We start from the raw sequence: 13,794 nt of genomic DNA on the forward strand, positions 1-13,794 counted from the left end.
TAGTTTACACATGGAGATGATGCTAAAGCATGTAATGTTGTTAGTTTACACAAGGAGATGATGCTAAAGCATGTAATGTTGTTAGTTTACACAAGGAGATGATGCTAAAGCATGTAATGTTGTTAGTTTACACAAGGAGATGATGCTAAAGCATGTAATGTTGTTAGTTTACACAAGGAGATGATGCTAAAGCATGTAATGTTGTTAGTTTACACAAGGAGATGATGCTAAAGCATGTAATGTTGTTAGTTTACACAAGGAGATGATGCTAAAGCATGTAATGTTGTTAGTATGCACATTATCGGCACTACAGCATACACAGGGGGTAGAGGATTAATGTTTGAAAATAACTCTATTTGACATTTGTTACAGAGGTGGATTTAAAGAGGAACGAGACCCGAATCCCGAAAAATAAAGTGTGTGTCCACGCATTGCTGTATTCAAGGATCTGACAACGCTCCGCTCTAGTTTCTGTTTTAAATACCTTTCGGGATCCTCTAGTTTTTCCAAATAGCAACACACGTACAGAAATTTGAAGGCTGGCTTTTAATTGACTGGTGTAATAATTACACAAACAGAAAATAGAATGGAGTGTTTTCAGATCCTAGTAACTAGTAAGCAAAGCGTGGACATACGATTTGTATTTTAATCAGATTGTCAACCAACAGGATCTGATCAGAATTTGTTCCAGTAACACATTATGCAAAATCCCTTATAAAGGTGAATTGACTTCTTAGTGACAATCCTCTTGGAGAGACCTTCAGTACTTAATTCCAAACCTTCCTTGTGTTTTCAAAAACTTTAAATATTTAGCTCTTATTCTTTTGATTAAGCCTATTCAAAACTTAACCCCGTCCAAACATTGCTTTGTTTTCATAATTATACACACATTTCCGATGGTAACATTAGAAACAATAAAAAAAAATATACAATTTCTTTTCTTTCTTCAATATATATCAAAAACCGTATAGGATGAATTCAATTGATGAACGAGGAATATCTTTATTTTAAATGACGCATTTAATCACAGAGCGAATTAAGAGTGGTTGAGGGATGTGTGCCATTTCTGTTGAAGGCCGTACGGTCGCCTATAATTGCTAACATCCACTTTATTTCAACTTTGGTGGATAGTTGTCTCATTGGCAATCATACCACATCTCTTTATTTTTATATTAGCCCGACGTCCCGAAAAGGTCCTTCCACCCCTCTTACATGTATAATGGAAAAATGTTTAATGCACAATTGGTTTTGATAAATATTTGCACTATGATTTTGTAACGAAGAGTTTGAATAGGTTGTGTAATATAAGAATTGCTATTCGGTTTGGCGGTCAGTACATAATATAACTGCACGAGTTTAAAATTTTAAGTTATCGAGGATTGGGATGCGACTTAACCAGCACACGTTTTATAGTTAATAGTTGAATATTTCTTTTACAAAAATGTTTCTCATTGACAATCATATCACATCTTCTTACAATATAATATAATAGGAATGTACTGTAATAGAGGCCGGCCCGTCAGGGCTGAAGGTCTGGGACATTTTGACTCCAACTAGAAAATCAGGGTATATATAGGATTGGGGGAGACATTTTAGCTGCCAAAGGCGACGTACGAACCCTTCAAGGTCAAAGTGTTGTTGCAAAGGCTCCTAACGTGCAGAGACTCTGACACTCTCTTTACATGAGGTATCGGATTAAACGTCCCTATTCTGACCGGACGTGACTGCGCACTTGTACATCCCGCACAGCCAAACGAACACCCCATTTTGGCCAGGATTTTGCTGCCAGTCGGATAAGACCAAAGTGACCATTTTATATTTCTCAGTCACCCTTCGGGAATATTCCATAAGAAAATGAATTTCATATTCAATTGAATTTATATAACTAAATCTATAAAACTAATCTCTTCATAACGACCCTGCTCAATAGCTAATTTAGTCTAAGATTTTACGGACGCAATCACGAGTTGGGTGACCGTTATGGAATATCTGTTTCACAAATGACGATGGAAGTGTTTCAATTATGGAAACCACAATCCCGTCCTTTTTTCCTCGAATGTGACATACTGAAATAGACTTAATATCTCCCGGTTTGTACGTACATGATCAAAACGACGGATTTTTTTTCAAAAGGAAGACTAATCTACATGTTTTGACGAATTTTGAAACTAGAAAGCACGTCTTAAAAATGAGAATTAGTGCTCATAAAAGAGAGACGAACGCTACCAAAGGGGTAATCTAACTCATAGGTCGATATTGAACTGACGGTGACATAGCAAAAAAACAAAAGACGACCAAAAGACAAACAGCAGTATACAAAACACAATATAAAAAACTAAATACTAAGCAACATGAACCCCACCAAACATTTGGAGTGATCTCAATTGCTCCGGAAGAATAATCAGATCCTACTCCACATGTGGCACCCGTCGAATTGCACACACACTTATATATAGCTGATATATAATCACAAACATAACATTATATGCACTAGACAGACACGCATGGTATTCTTTTAAAACGTTTGTAATTTACTCTCATTCAAAGTAACATTATGTAAAAGATGTTAAAAATTGCATATACCTTTTAGTTAAAACATCTTTAATTGCAATTAACATTGAGATTATTCAGTTGGAAAGCAAGCTCTTAGGAACGACCGTTGTTGCTACTTTCTTAAGACAACAATGGGACTGATATTAAAACCCGCCATTCTGAAATTGCGTTAATTTCGCGGAAAAAATAATTTGGCGCCAATTTGGATTTTTTTCTTTTTTCTGTTTCTTACTTGCCATTAGGGTCAGAAATAGATTTCTTTCGATTTTTCAAGCATGGTTCTTATTATCAAAGAAAATAATACTTAAACATGTTATAAATTGTCCGTCTTTTAAAAATAACGTAATGCCTTTGATCGTCGTTTAAGAATTATGCGAAATTGTCTGTTATTTTTTTCTCCTTTTTTCCAGATAAACAAAGAATATACAAACTATATAAAAAATTTATAATAAGTATCTCAAAGTTAAAACAAAAATCAAATCTAACGTTCTATCACCCCTTTGGAAACCCCGTTCGAACTAAATTCCAAACGAAAGACATTTTTTGACATTGTAGTTTTTTTATCTTACACATCGATGTCAACTTGCATCTTTACACAATGTACACACATTTAGTGTGTTTGTTTGAAAAAGCAATGGCGAGTTCAGCTGTGAAGATTTGACTGGATTAATTATTCTCTTTAAGTCAGTGAATTGTTTGACTTAACTAAAACAAGGTAAGGAAATCGTATACTGTCTTTACACAACCTTAACCAAAACTCCTTCATCGTTTATAATATTATAAAAACATTTGTGATGAAGTAATCCTGCAAAACTGCCAAAGGTAAATGAAAAAGTCTTGTCCTAAATATGAACTTAAAACAATCTCTTTCAGACTAGCATTTTAATCAATCTTATTCAAGGCAATTTTTTGTTCATACTGACATGAAGTGTGACTTACTTATGACTTGTGATCTAAAACATAATATTGTTGACTTAGCACTCAGAATCTGCTCTGAAATACTTTTATATATAAAGTTAAAAAAAAATTAAATAGAAGAAGAAAAATATTAGACCCAATCTTTTTTGTTCTTATCTATTTTCAAGTTCATGATTAGAACCATTTATTTATTGGTTTAGTGTTTTTTTTTTATAATTTTAGTCCATTCATTTATAGAATCTGCATGGAATCAGTGAGACAAAATTTATTGTTATATTTAGTTTGTTCATACAAGAATTGCAAACTAATTTCCTTTTATTTCAAATAATGAAGAATTTACATTCAGAATACTTTCATTATGGTCTCGTTTAAGTTTAAATGAAAAAGGTAGGATCAGGTATCAGTAATGAAAAGGAGTTCCTGTATTTGATCATTTTAATCCTGTCTTGATCCATTATTCATTAATATTTTGGCTACCCCTTGTATGATTAAATTAGAAATTTATTTCTGTGTTGAAATAATTTGGTTACAGCAGTATAAATACTTGCCAAATATAAATATTAAATTAACTCTTGGAATAATAATATTATGGCACATACTGACATAGGGCCTATTTGAGTATATTTCACCTGGGAACAGTATATCTATATATATGTTCCTGATTTCACTGAGACTGAGTTCTGAAAAGTGATAAAATGTGTTTCGCTAATTTTTTTGCACATGTCTTTAGTATCCAAATATATTCAATAAAATTGTTTGAATAATATCCTCATGTAAATAACAGCATATGGTGCTTAATATAATAATAGTTTGATCAGGAGAGTGTCAAACAAAGGGACGTAACTCGTAAATTACTATCGGCCCCGCTTCCTCAGAAATATCGACACATCGAAGTGGCACATTTGCGTATTACAGCGTATTAAGTGGCACAAATTTGACATATCATAGTCAAAGTTATGTTACATAACATAATTTAAATTCAGCATAGCTTCCCGAGAAGTTAAGAAAGAAAATTACGATTTTAATTTCCAGTGACCGATTTTTTTGGTCAACACCTAGACTTTGAAGACACATTTTGAGAGAAAAAATTAGTTTAATCCATAATTGAGTGGATCAATATATTTCTTATATACTCAAGAATGTTCACTTAAAAGCAAATTAGTTTTAATTCATGCAAAAAACTACAAATTCCAAAAAACGGGCTTCACTTTTTTTGGTAAAAAAATGCCCATATATGGTAATCACATGACTTCCATTGTTGCTTTAAGAAATGGGGTCAAACCGGGGTCAGCTTTCCGACTGTCTACATTCAGCTGTTTTGCAATGAAAAAAAAACAATAAAAGAATAGATGCGTGTTTACTAAGGCAACGATCGTTTGCCAATTTAACACGTCTAGGATTATACTTTACCAATTAAACACGTCTAGGATTATACTTTACCAATTAAACACGTCTAGGATTCACGTCTAGGATTATACTTTACCAATTAAACACGTCTAGGATTATACTTTGTTTATCTTTTATATTTTAGGGCATGACTGGATCAGAAATAAAAACATACTAAATCTTTCATTACAAAATGTAAAAAAAAAACATTTACTTTGTCAGTTGTTACATAACTAATTGATAATTTGAGGTTTTACAGTCAGCGGCAAATATTACATGCACATTCAGAAAGATGACACTGCGATGTCCTAATAATGTAACCTTATTTATACAGACTGACAAGATAAGTCGGGATGTTTACGTGCTAGTTTATGCTGTAACAGTCAGCAAGAAACGTTATACATACATGTACTCTTACCCGGCAATACGTTGCACTTAATTCTAAGTGCTGCGTGTTTAGCAATGAAGCGGTAAACACTAAGTTCAATTTCTGAAATATAACGAGGCAGGGCTCAAGCAACGATCGCTTTCACTCGATACCACGAGACAACCGCGGTGGTTTGGACATGTATAGGTTTGATATGTTTGACAAGTTTCAATGTCCCCGAGTTAAAGTATATCTACTGCATTGGACAGTTGTTTGTTAATAGACCGGACCTTAAACATATTAAACATTCAAACTTTAACCGAAAAATAAATCGACTTTTTGACGTAAATATTACTTTTATTTGACATAAACATAAATTCGTGTTTACTTACCGAAATGTAGTCCCCATTTTTGATAAGGTTGCATGTTAACGACTTCTAAGTAAATATATCGTTACAATCAATACTTACCGAGGCCTTCGGAAGGGAAACTGTGCATACCTATCATAATAACGGTTTAAATTATCAAAATGTTTAAACAAACTGATAAGATTATATAGATGTTCTATGCGGAAACTATTTATGATGGTTTTGGGTTTTATTTTGTTGTCCCACAAATATGGGATTTAAATACTTGTATTGTACTAAACTTAGATTTAAACATTTATCACAAATCTATCTCACCTAACGTTTTGGGTCAGTTTTACAATGAATACAGTCATCCGATAGTCGCGTCTTGTTAAAGTTTGTTTTTTATCTTAATACGATACAATACGATACATTGTAAATTGTAACGAATAACATGGTAATGACTTCAATAGATCGTTTGGAGATATACACTCTAGTCTATTATTTTGTTAATTAAACGAATTAAATGTAATCACATACAACAAACACAGTCAAATACAATGAGAGAGAGAGAGAGAGAGAGAGCGCAAAATTGAATTCCCATGTGGTGAGAAGAAGAGAGAGAGAGAGGCATGTAATAGAGCGATATTATTTTTTATTCTCCATGCGCTTCTCTGTTAATTAAACATTATATACTACATACAGAAAAGCCAACAGCTTGTTAGAGTACGGGAAGGTAATAATTCAGTACCAATAATAACAATAACAATATACTTTATTTTGAAACACTCAGACCCATACATACACTTGTAACAAGAGGCAAAATACACAATCATATTTATGGTTGCAACAGAAAAATGTTAACATAATCATATAATTTAGAGTATGATTACAATATTTTAGCTAATTTGTTAATGAAAAGTGATAAATTATTAATAACTTTAATATTGCAAAATGAAAGCAGTCCTTTCATTTTCTCAACACGTGGATACCTGTTGTAATATTCTGAAATATGCTTATTTCGTATATTTTTTAGCAATAACAGTCTGAATATTTGATTAAGTAAACGGATTTTAAAAGAAATTATATGTACTCCATCGATTCTAGTACACGTTTAGCATTCAAGTATACAAAATATATTCATTTGTTTTAAATGGACGTATAATATATTAGCTGCTTTCAAATAATGCACATCTGAGTTATCTCGCTTTTCGTATATTTTTAAAAGTAACAAATCTAAATTATACCTCAGCACTCGCATATTAGCTCTGCTCGGTCGTGCACCGCAATTAAAATCATGGAGTGCGTTAATTAAACTGTTCGGAGTCATGTCGCAGAAGTGGTCTATATATCTTTATTTCTCATCAAACCAAATTACATTGGTATAGAGATACACACAATAAATAGTACATAATGTATATGTACAGACATACAAAAATTATACGGAAGCAAGAGGGAGGCACATATCATATATTACGGTATACATATTAAACTAAATGATATCAAGTACATGAATTACCCAGGAGAGCCTAAATGCATATTCGGCTTTATCGGTTTAATTCTGGTGCATTACATTTGAGCGGGTTTGCATTAGATTTATGCGAAATAAATGTTACATTTGATCGAGAAATATCATTACGTTTGCGCGTTTTTAAAAAAAGTAATTTAGAGGTAAATATGACATTTACAAGTTGTACCGTCCCTGCCAAGGGTAGTCGTCAGATGACTTTATATAGCAGAGTTCCCAGACATTACGGTGGTAGAAAGTTCGTCAGTTCTAAGTTAAGCCTTACACGACTTCTTCCTTTTATTATTAGCGATAGTTCTATTATGTCCAAATGACACCAACAAATGAATAGATGCAAAGTCGTGAAAATGTAATATATTTTTTTCTCGGGCCTTCAATTCCAAAAACCACGCAAATGTAATACGCCCCGTAATTCATAAGTGTGAAATTATAAAAAAACACATAGTCGATGAGGGGGAAAGGTGTGGGGGGGGGTTAACGACCTTGAATATCTGTGCGGGTCTTGAACAGTCGGTGATGCACAGAGGTAATAAAACATACTTCATCTGTCATCTTCAACGTGTACCCAACAACTACATAATGTCTACCGAGACTAGTTTAGCCTTTCTTTACTAGAGACATGGTAGCTACTAGCTGAGAGTGGCAGCATTTTCACCCGAAGAAAAGTGTTAAACATCACACGATTTTAAATGAGGGGCGGTAGCTGGAGGTGTCATCCCGAATTCCAGACAATTAAAGAATTCTTTCCCGGATCCGGAAAAAATTATTATGAATTCCTGAGTCCCGATAAGGGTTAATCCCGAATTCCTGCACTAAACTGGAGAAATAGTGCTTGATTTTATATTATGAAGACATAATCTTTCAATCAGTTTAAATGAGGTCTGGAGCTGGCAAGTCAGTAAATGCTAGTAGTCCTTTGTTAATGTATGTATCATTGTCATTTTGCTTAGTTTCTTTTATTGCCTATTCTGACATCGGACTAAGACTTCTTTTAAACTGAGTTTTACTGTGCGTATTGCTGTGTGTTTGTTTATTCTACACTGGCTAGAGGGATAGGGGAGGATTGACATCTCACAAAACATGTTTAACCCGCCGCATGTTTGCGCCTGTCCCAAGTCATGAGCCTCTGGCCTTTGTTAGCCTTGTTTTTTTTTTTTTTAATTTTAGTTCATTCATATGTTTTGGAGTTTAGAATGACGTCTATTTTCACTGAACTAGTCCACGGTTTTGTTTAGGGGCCAGCTGAAGCCCGCCTCCGGGTGTTGGATTTTCTTGCTGTGTTGAAGACCTATTGGTGGCCCTCAGCTGTTTTTTGCTGTTTGGTCGGGTTGTTGTCTTTTTGACACATTACCCATTTCCATTCTCAATTTTACAATTACTTTTGCTAAATAGTTGCCATTAACTACATGTTTTTCTCTTTTGGAATATAGAATAAAACTATTACTGTTTTTGTCTTTGGTAAATATATGATTTCATTGAATGTTGGCCTCGGTATATATCAGTTTTCAAAAATCATTAAAACCATATTTATCCGTGACCAAAAGACAATTATTATATATATTTTGGCAAAAAGCATGCATATTTAAGACCAGTATTAGTGATACAATACGATGCAGTCTAAAATTGCCGAATTACACATTTTTTTTCTATTTACGTTTGACAAAAGATCAAATGTCAATGATTCACACATCTTTCTTTCTAACCATGAATGCCTGCTGAATATATCCTATAACAAACTTTTTGATTGAACTAAAATTCCGTTCAATGTATCCTTAGTTCGTGTTACCAAAAATGCTCCAATCCGACATGCCTTCGATTCTCTGTGGCAGGTCCCCTTTATCTCGGTCACTCAACTAAATTTGCAGACTTTATACCTAATTAATAATAATTTGTTATCGTCCAGAAATGTATGAAATATTTGCCGCTGTACAGTAAGCAAACAACATTCAATCAACTAAAACATTATTAAGGGATTACTTTTACGCATATACATGTATACATGTACAATATATTATATCAAGAGTATAAACGCCGTACAGTTGATTCCGAACGTTGCTCCGAATTTCGTGACGGTTCGTTGTCTTTATAGTTGATTTGTTTATTTTTATTCTTGTACTGTTTGTTGTAAGTTTTGACTATTCAAAGACGATCAATATGGTAGAAAAATGGAAGTAACTGCTGTGTGACAACTTTGTAAAGCTTATTTAAGCAAGTACTAAAACTTTGTAAGGAAAATTTGCCATAATGATAATGATGAGTATTTCAAAAGAAACGTCGTATGTTCTCCTCGATGTTTTTACCATCAAGGGTTCAGTACTATAAGGAAAACGCGTAACGAATGGTTTAATTAACAATAAAAAAAAAATGATGACTATTCTAGAAAATAATAAAAATTACAATGAATAAGATGTGCCTGATATATTCCGGAGGAAGATACGCTCACCATCTTCACATGCATCAGCTGTTCTTTCAAAATATTAAATGTTTGCATGTCAAGGACTTTTGTGAGTTTTGGTGACAGATAGTAGCCAGATTTGCTTCACACGTGACACCGGCATGCAAAACATGTTCTCGTTTATATATGCATAACGTAATGCATAGTTTCAATCAATTTATCCACATGCTAGAAAGTTTGAAGTGAATGAGGGGAAACTAATAATTGATTTACCAAATATGTAGTACTACCCTCTTTACACGACGGGTGCCACATGTGGAGCAGGATCTGCTTACCCTTCCGGAGCACCTGAGATCACCCCCAGTTTTTGGTGGGGTTCGTGTTGCTTAGTCTTTAGTTTTCTATGTTGTGTCATCTGTAATATTATTTGTCTGTTTGTCTTTTTATTTTTGGCCATGGCGTTGTCAGTTTGTTTTCGATCTATGAGTTTGACTGTTCCTCTGGTATCTTTCGTCCCTCTTTTCTCTTCCAACCAATCAAACTGATAGGTAAATTAGGTATAGAGTGAGACAGCAATATAACAACACACATAGCAAAAGACATCTAGAGGGAAACATGCGGTCTTCAACTATAGGCATGGTCTATACAGTTTCATGAATACATTGAGCTCTAAATAGTTACTCGAGTCATTCAAGGTATGCATAATTGTTGTCAAATATTTAGTTATTAATATAGTGATACTGTGTAAGGTTCATTTATTATATCCACGAGAGAAGCCTAGCTAGATAAATCGACAGATTCACATCACAAATTGCAACTGTTAAGTCTGTTTATTTTTGGTTATTAAATGTTGATGAACTGAAATTCAAATACATTGCTCATGCGACCTCTCGGTGTGCTGACCAAATAAGCACGACTTTGTTAGATATGACCTTGCACTATTTTATAGCGTCTTAAACATATTTTATTTGAAATATTTTATCAAACAACAGAGCTGCTAAAAGTGTAAAACGAACAAGGTATTTTGATAAAAAAGGAAGGCGTGGCGTTTCAGAAATAATGCAGTACTAATGAAAGGGATCCTTTATACGGAAGTTGAATAACTAAAATAAAGCTTATTTGAACGTTTGACTGCAATGATGCACTAATCTGATTCTTTTTTTAGAAAGCAAAAAAGAACTATACGTGATTATCAGCACCATATAGTAGATGTATAATTAGTCAATAGCGATCTCAATAGCCATGGGGTAAATTGGAGTTTGATGTTGTCTTTACGTCAGTTGCAATCAAAACCGATCATTTGCTTAACATCAGCAAAGGTATTTTAAGATGAAACATATTTTTCTATAACATTATATTTTTTGCGTCTTCATTTGTTGTAAGCTGTATATGTCGATCTATCCTGTGTCCTTATATCACATTAACACCATGTGTGGAACCCAACTTGTTGCTCATGTCTAGTATAAATATTCGGTAATAAGTCTCCTTCAGTAATATTACAATCGAGTTAAAATTATGACCGAGATTGTAACAACAACAAATAAGAACATATATGTAGTCATCTATGACACTGATATTCCATAATGATCAATCAAATCATGATGGTGTCCGTACAATTTTTGGTGGGATGACTTCTATTGACCTGGCATTGGGACGTTATACTTTTATTCGGTTAAGGAATCTTTTAAAATGTGTTATATTGGAATTCAAGTTAAACTTTGTAACTATACTTTAGTACTCGCTTTGTCCTTTTATAATGAGGCACACGTATGTCCTTAGTGCGGTATGCCTAGTGCGGCCAACGAGTTAACTATTTGCGTTCAAGTCAGATTAATAAGTATGTACAATGTAGTTAGAATAGGATGACAAGAACTAAGCATCAACTACATAAATGTCACAGTATCAAAAATGACTTTGTTAATATTGTAAATAAACCTAGTCGGACAAACAGAAAATACGTAAAATATACAGATTAAAAGTAGAATTTATGGAAACGGACCAGTCAAAGCGGCACAAAATCCAGATATTCCACCAAATGAACTCCATGCAATACCACCAGTTGCTCCAGTCGACTGCAAAATGGCAAACAAGCTTCCAGCTGGTACAGCACCGGCGTATGAAGCCATCATAGAAGCCGCCCACGATCCGGCTGCTATACCACCTGATGTGAACCCAAGCATTGGCAATACAGCTGAACCTAACAGTGTACCTCCAACACCAATAATAGCCATACAAGATGCCCAGGATATAGGGCCACCTGTAAGATCGAAACATAATACTATCAAACACGCTTTGGTCTATTGTGTTAATAAAATTCATTGCTATTTTAAACATAGCTATTTATCTCAGATGCATGATTTTGACAAATAAGTAACACAGTTTAAACAAAGCTAGGAAAATCCATGTTATTATTCTTGCAATGTTCAGACACAATTTGCAAACCAAAGCTTTGTTTTAGCGGTGTTATTATTTCAGACAAACTTTATCAAATATACTTTATTTATGTAATAAATGATTTCTTACTTGAGTCCATAATTACTGAGTACATATTAAAATAATCAATTCAATCAAATTGTTTTTGTTGGATAAGATTGAAAACGGTTGAAACGGTCATTTTTGTACTCTTAAAATCGAAATCTGCAGATAATTCGGAGTCAGATTTTGTCAGTTATATTCATTGCAATACGTATCTTGTCATGCATGGAAAGATCCAAAATGCATAGAAATATTCATTGGATATTACAATAAAAGTTTGAGATACCACGATAATCATCAAATTAGAAAACAAAAGCCTACCTTGTTTCCGAATTATTAATAAAATATTTGCTAATTAATAAAATGTTCATGGTTCATCAAACATAAGTATAAGTAAGCTTTAAATTATTCTAAATTAAAGAATATATGTTTCTCATGCAATTCTCTTATTCCTTTCCAGACGTTGACTATACATTTGTCCTTTTTGGCTCATGAGCTCTTCATTTTGTTAATTACTTTCGGATTTTCAAATATTTTGAGCATCACTGAAGAAACATTTATTGTCGAAATGCCCATCTGTAACAGTAAAATTGGCACTGTTAATATTATCAAAGTCTTTGAATATACTATTATATATATACATATATAGTGTCTAAAAATAGCAACAATCAACATTCAATGATGAAGCTAATTTGTTTAGCGAAATATTGCGTGAATATGTAAAATATAACAACTATTTTTATATCACTCATTAGCGTGTTAAAGTTACATTCTTGGGCATGTATGTTCTTATATACCACTTAAAGACATTTTTCATTGAGATTAATGGGGGTCAAACTTTGATGCCTAGTATCTTTGTAGAAAATGCTCAAACGGACCTGAAAATATCTGCATTCATGTTTCAAAGGATGTTGAACAGATAAACATGATAAAGAAGAAAACTAAAAAAAAAAAAATGATAACAATTAGGAAGGTTAAAAAAATGCCACTAACTTTTATTTTTTATTTTGTTGGGAGTGAAATGTTTGTTTCTGGTTATATGTAATAAATCATGCCATCAGATGCATAACTTTGCCAATATTGTGCGTTGAAGAAAGTTTCTTTTAAACCATGTGCAATACATTATTCAAATTATGACTTTTTAATCGTAACCCCTTTCCTCAAAGTTTGAGACCTGTGCAGCTGTCCAACAAATTTGACTAACATAACTGTAGTACTTTTGTATAAATAAATTATTGAATATTAAGAAAACACAAACTTGAAAGATAAATCGAAAATTTGTTTTATTTTATATTCAGTCAGAAGTTGTGTTGCTAAATTTGAGTAAAATACGTGTAATTTAACTGTAAATTTGGAATTAAATGGTCAATGATATTTAAAAGTTTTGTTAAGATGGTTAGGACTCAATTTTAAAACATCTAGCTTAAACTGAAACCTAAAAGACGAGATAAAAAATTATGCAGAATATACATACCTCCAACAACTGGTGGATAGGTTAACAGCAATGCACACATCATAACCGCTAACTTCAGGGAATCAATGATTAACTATTTGATCTATTAAGTATAAGTAGATCCTCTCTTAACATAGTATTAAAGGACGCTCATATGTCTTTTTAACAGCTTAGGATATAGGAATTAAAAAGAGCCTTGACATTTCATAAAAATGGAAACAGTATTTATTTTATTATTAAATTGTTAACTGTATAAACATTTTTTTTTCTTAAAGGAAAATGTTATTAACATACATTTATTTACATTTGTTAATAGATACATCAAATACCGGTACCTTATCCCAGCCTCGTTAATATTAGTATAGAACATAT

General features: G+C 33.0%; 1 long non-coding RNA gene across 1 annotated transcript; it reads right to left on the reverse strand.

The window, feature by feature from the left end:
- Positions 1–11,386: 11,386 nt before the first annotated feature.
- On the reverse strand, positions 11,387–13,519 carry LOC127731724 (uncharacterized). The gene is made up of 2 exons (XR_007995717.1): positions 13,444–13,519; positions 11,387–11,751 (listed from the first exon to the last, which is right to left on the reverse strand). It is a non-coding gene; the product is annotated as an uncharacterized LOC127731724 (long non-coding RNA).
- Positions 13,520–13,794: the final 275 nt, after the last annotated feature.

Source organism: Mytilus californianus, unplaced genomic scaffold (genome assembly GCF_021869535.1).
Source record: "Mytilus californianus isolate M0D057914Y unplaced genomic scaffold, xbMytCali1.0.p SCAF_20, whole genome shotgun sequence".
Taxonomy (NCBI): Eukaryota; Metazoa; Mollusca; class Bivalvia; order Mytilida; family Mytilidae; genus Mytilus; species Mytilus californianus.